This window comes from Ixodes scapularis, unplaced genomic scaffold, assembly GCF_016920785.2.
Source record: "Ixodes scapularis isolate PalLabHiFi unplaced genomic scaffold, ASM1692078v2 PGA_scaffold6__148_contigs__length_123643588, whole genome shotgun sequence".
Taxonomy (NCBI): Eukaryota; Metazoa; Arthropoda; class Arachnida; order Ixodida; family Ixodidae; genus Ixodes; species Ixodes scapularis.
In genome coordinates this window covers 89,548,840-89,554,475 of record NW_024609881.1, presented here as the reverse complement: position 1 = coordinate 89,554,475, position 5,636 = coordinate 89,548,840, and the positions used below count along the sequence as shown (strand labels likewise).

The following is a 5,636-nucleotide window of genomic DNA, read 5'->3' as shown; positions in this document are numbered from 1 at the left end:
ATGACTGGAGAGGGGTTGTTCAAGGGCTGCAGAGCCTCCGGCAGAGCTGCCATTGCTGCATTGAACAAAAATGGGCTAATGACGCTGCCCTGAGGAACACCCTGGGCTACTTGCCGTTGTGAACTGCGCACACCTTCTAAGCGAACGCACATTGTACGCCCTGTCAGGAATGCACGAACGAATGCGAGTGCTCGGCCGGTAACACCAAGCCTGATTAGCTGAGCTAGAACGGTTTCGTGTGGGATAGAGTCAAAGGCCGTTTTGATATCAAGGAATATTGCCGAGGTTGCTTGGCGAGTTGCCTTTGATTGTTCCATGTCTGACACTAGGTCACCAATCGCGTCTGTTGTGCACCGCCGTTTTCGGAAGCCTGATAATTGATGAGGTAAAGCGCCAGATGTCTCAAGCTGCCAGTCAAGGCGTCTTAGGACCATCCGCTCCAGAACCTTGCCGAGACAGCAGGTGAGGGAGATAGGCCTGTAGGAGCTGATGTCACCGGTTGGCTTCCCAGGTTTATGAACGGGAACTACTTCAGATGTGAGCCATGCGCGTGGCAGAACTGCCGAGCGCCAGATGTCATTGAGATATTCCAAAAGGCCCGGAAGGGCCGTTGCATCTAAATTGCGCAAGGCCTGAAAGGTGATCCCATCTGGCCCTGGAGCGGTGCGTTTGCGAGCAGAGCGGCGAAGAGCATGTTGGAGTTCCTTCAGCGTAAAGTCCACGTCGTTTGCGGTCAATGTTGTCGGTAAAGTGTTAGTAGTGGTGCTATGCGCGGTATAGCCTTGGGGTGAGACAGGGACAGAGGTGAATTCATCGGCAAGGAATTCTACTGCTTGAGCCACAGTGATGTTCTGGGCGATGACAAAACCAAGAACGGGTGACCGTGGAACAGCGTGCCCGGCAAGGGCACGGGCCATGCGCCACGCTTGTTTTCCTCCACCAGGGGAGTGAAGCGACTCGCAACGCTGCCGCCATTGTCTCCTTTGTAATCGTTTGGTGTGCTTCCGGAATGCTCTGTCTATCTTTCGATATCGCTGAATATCCTCTTGCTTTGATGTTTTAAGTGCTCGGCGCTGTGCCTGGCGTCGCGAGGCACGTAACTTGAGGTACTTTAGGTCAGGGTTTGGCCGATATATGGGAATGATCACGGTTCTGGTCGCTTTGGATAACGCAATGGAGATGGCTGTGGTGTAATCCAAATTGCCTAGAGACATCATTTCGGCAAACAACACGCGGTAAGCATCCCAGTTAGTCACTTTGCAAGTCTTGTGCGTGGTGGGGCCTCCTTCTAGTGAAGTAATTTTGATTGGTAGGTGGTCACTGCCCCAGCTATCAGGTTCCGCTGACCACAAGGCTCGTACTGGGGACGTAGTGAAGCTAAGGTCTAGTGCACTTCCCTCCACGCCAGGTCGTACGAAGGTGGCCACTCCGTCGTTCAAGCATTGAAGACCAAGGGCAGTTGCGGCATCCTCAAGCAGTCGCCCGCGAGGTGTTGTTTTCTTATCCCCCCAGGTCTCGTTGTGGGCGTTAAAATCCCCAAGAAACAGGGTGGCTGGTGCGCATCGTGAGAGAATTGCACGCAATGAGGAGGGGTCCCACTGAACGTTAGGTCTAATGTAGACTGAGATGACAGTGACGTCTGAGTTCCCTTTTTTGATTGTGACAGCGACATATTCGGCGATGTTGTCGCACAAGTCCGACAGGTCCACTTGTAATTGAGGTAGATCTCGGTGTACGTACAAGGATGCCTTTGGAGGATCTGTTGATGTGAGAGTCGTCCGAGGCGTACTATTGTAGATAACATAGGGCGACAGACGAATCGATTGTGGTTGGCAGTTTGTCTCCTGGAGGGCTAGTACTTCAATTTGGTGCCTTTGTAAATATTGCCGTAAGTCGTCTATCCGATTTCGTAGTCCATTAACATTCCACTGAAGAATCTGAGGTATTAAACAGCGTCTTGCGCAGCGAGGAAGATGATTTTGCGTCGATTGCAGTCCGGCCTTATTAAGGCGAGACTACCTAGACCAGGAGCTGGCAAGTGGCAGGAGCATGTCGATTACTGTAACCAGTGCCTGAGCGAATGGAAAATTTAGAGACGTGAGAAAGGTACGTAGCTGTATGGCTAACGTACAAATCGCACTTCCGAAGCTTTGAGGCTTAGGTGTTGCATTAGGTATTGGTTTAGGATCACCAGGTGGCTCACTGTGCTTTCGGGTTGGCCGAATCAGACCTCTTGAAGGGCCTTTTTTGGCGGTAGCTGCTGAAGCACTAGATGGCTGAGTGCTTGGTCCAGACTGTACTGGGGGAGCTGCTGAGGCGTCTGGAGCAGTTTTGCCTGTCAAGTTTTCCAAAGGAGGGAAGTTATCCTCGCTCTGGAGTGGAATGCATGATTGCTTATCTTCTTTTGAGCCTTGTGATCGTTTTCGAGGTGTCCAGTGTCTTCCAGTTCCACACGCCTCTTGGTCGTTTTCGATAGCAGATTTAGCGGAAGTGTAGTTCACATTTTTTTAGCTTTTGTAGTTGCTGATTTGTCTTTCTACTTTGTAGATGGCACAGACTTTTGATGTCGCATCATGGCGCTTCTTACAGTTGGCACATTTAGGCTGCTCCGCTGCACACTCATTTACTCCGTGGTCGCCGCCACAACGACTGCAGCGCTGCGCTTTAAGACAGGTGCTTGCAATGTGGCCGAAGCGATTGCACTTCGGACACTGCCTTGGCTTTTCAAGGTAGGGAAGAACTTTGTAACGTGTATGCCCGGCAGTGACATATTCAGGTGAGGATTTTGTTGCGAAGACCAGTTTGACAATTTCTGACTTTCCAAGTCTTCTCACCTGGATTACTGAAGCTTTTTCTCGCATGGCTGCCAAGAGATCAGCGTCCTCGATGTCTGCAGATACTCCTCGAATAATACCCACAGATGCCGATGGTGGAGGAGGTTCGTAAGTTTGAACTTGAACTGTTCCCAGGTTCTTCAGTTGCAGGAGTGCTTTTGTGGATTCTACATTTCTAGCATCGATGGCCAGAAGATTCAATCGGTAGTTGGGCCGAATCTGGATGACACCGTCTGGGGCCAGACTGTCCAGCTTTTGTTTTAGTACCAGAGGGTTCATGTTGGTGATGATCGTGGTTGGGTCGTTAGGCTTAACAATGACTGTGAGATTATAACCCGGCTGAGTTATGATTGTGTCCTCACTTGACTTTGAGCCGTGACGTCTCTTCTTCGACGTTTGGGTTTGCCACCCAGCTTCGTCCTCGAAGTCATCCATGACGCTATCATGAGAGTCTTCAGGCTTGTGATGTGGTTCGGCAGATCCAGATTCATCCTGGTTAGGCTGTGGTGGATTCGGGAGGCTCATATTACGTGGCCCCCGTTGGGCGGAGTCGTAGCTCCTAATTGGGTGTGGACAGGAGACGTCTTCTTGAAAAACCAGGGAAATATTCGGTCAACAAACCAGGAAATAACCATAAAATAACGTAGTCTTCCTAGAGCGACAAATTCGATCGTCCTGGCTGGAGCGTCGTCCATCAGACGTCTGACTGACCTCTTTCCCTGTCTGTTCTACTTTTAGTTGTTTCAAGTTTTTTCCCACCCAATCTCAGGTTTTAAACAAAACAGTAAACTTACATCAGCTCGCCTGCGGCCTTGCTGTGTTTTAGTTAACAGAGGGTTCGCCGTCGAGAACGGGTTGTGGCAGATGGCGTCACCAGTGCGACGCAAGTGCCTAGACAACCTACACGTAGGAGCTTTGCGTACGTAAAGAATAAAGTCGTCGCCACTGCGCATGTGCCGAACGCTAACCACGTTTGGCGCTTTGCCTGTGCTAATTTAGCGTACGCTATTCTTTGGAAGTGTCATGCGCACGCAAAGGTTATTTGCGTTCCTCCAGGGAGGATTCGTGATGCGCGAGAAGTCGGCTAAAGCCAAGACGAGCGCAGTTAGAAAATGGTGACTCCCAGGACCACGTTTGCGACCGCTTTGGGCGGTCGTCGTGAGTTCGACGTCGGCGGCATCCTCTCGACTGCGAGGATGCCGCCGACGTCGCACTCACGACCACCACGTCACAGAAGGTTTGTGACCACGCCACAAACGCGCACGACAGTTGCAGTCAGTTACAGGTAAAGGGGTGAATGTTTCTTGGTTACCAGGAGGGCATGTCACAAACGGTTTGGAAGACCCAGCAAGGTGGGTAACGATCGCCGGCTATACTTGCTGCTTACGACGAGCGGACGTTTCTCGGCGAAGGCACGGTGTGCGAAGGTCCCCTTCAGGACAGAAGACATCTTTTGCCGAGGCGACGCAAGCGGGCACGATCGGTCGACTGCTCGTGTCATGTTCTCATATTTAAGCAAATCTAGAAAGTTTATCTAGATCAAATAACTTATTTTTTTCCCCTGAAGTTACAGGATTCCATGTGCGAAACAAAATTTTTTACTGTATCTCGGTGGCGTTGCCAGCGCGAGGTACTTGGTTGTTTGCGTCGCGGAGGAGAAACGCTATTTTCAAAACTCTCCTGCGTAGTGTGCGTTCACGCAAGCGCTAAATTTAGCGCGAGCATGCGCAAGAATCGCCTACGTAATTCTAAACCGAAGCAACGTATACTCTATCGAATACAGAGTTTTGAATAGAAACTCTAGATGGTGCTTCAAACGACGGGAGCCCTATAGTATAACGCTGCGCGTAGGGGAGGGATGAACGTCACTGGCTCTCTTTGTCCGCTTAGTTTCGGTTTGAAGCCCTGCGTACGAATGGCATTTATCGGCCCGTACGTAAACGCCCAGTACAAATTTCTTCATTACTATTTCACGTCACGGCTACACCATAATGACGTCGACTGTTAATTATCCAGCAACAATGTGTTTAATAGAGATTAATGGAAAACTTTTTGGGTGAATGAGCTAAAGCTAAATAACCACTTTCGCCCTGTTTTCAAATCGTCCCCGTGACCCGCAACGTATATTCATGTCTAAAAAATCGTAACGCAAGTCCCGTTTTTATAAAAGAAAAACTCGGATTTGCTGAGAAAAGCGACGATAATGTCACAGTCCCCCTATCTTTATTGGTTATCTGTTGTCTGCGGTTCGAAATAGAGGTCTACGGTCTATAAAAACAGTCTCATAAAAGTTACCAACTTAAAGGTGACGTATACAGCTGTACTTAATATTTTGACATTTGGGTATACTTGATTATTTAAGAGAACATTTTCAACCAAAACGCGCATGTTGAATGTTCTCGTCTAAAAGAAGGTAAACAGCCTAATGAATGGTTTACACGTCGAAGAAAGTCTAACGTCAATTATTTTGTCAGTTATGTCTAATATAATCGGGCGTTGATATGCATTGTCACCGTGCGGTCATTACCCTAAAAAGACGCTAGTCAGTCATTTCATATATTTATCTAAACAGTAGCAGAAATTCACCCTTAAATTCACCGATAAAGTTGGAAATTCATTCATAAACTTGGAAATTCATTCATAAACTTGGAAATTCATTCATAATGTTGAAAATTCATCCATAAAATCAGAAATTCGTCCATAAAATTTGAAAGACACTCATAAAGTTGGGAATTCACACATAAAATCAGAAATTCACAAATAAAATTGCGAATTCACCTATAAAGCTGTAAATCCACTTAT

The 5,636-nt window shown here is 48.3% G+C and overlaps 1 pseudogene; it reads right to left on the bottom strand.

Annotated features, from left to right (window-relative positions):
* Positions 1–1,925: 1,925 nt before the first annotated feature.
* LOC115320207 lies at positions 1,926–3,440 on the bottom strand (annotated as a pseudogene).
* Between the last annotated feature and the right edge of the window lie 2,196 nt (positions 3,441–5,636).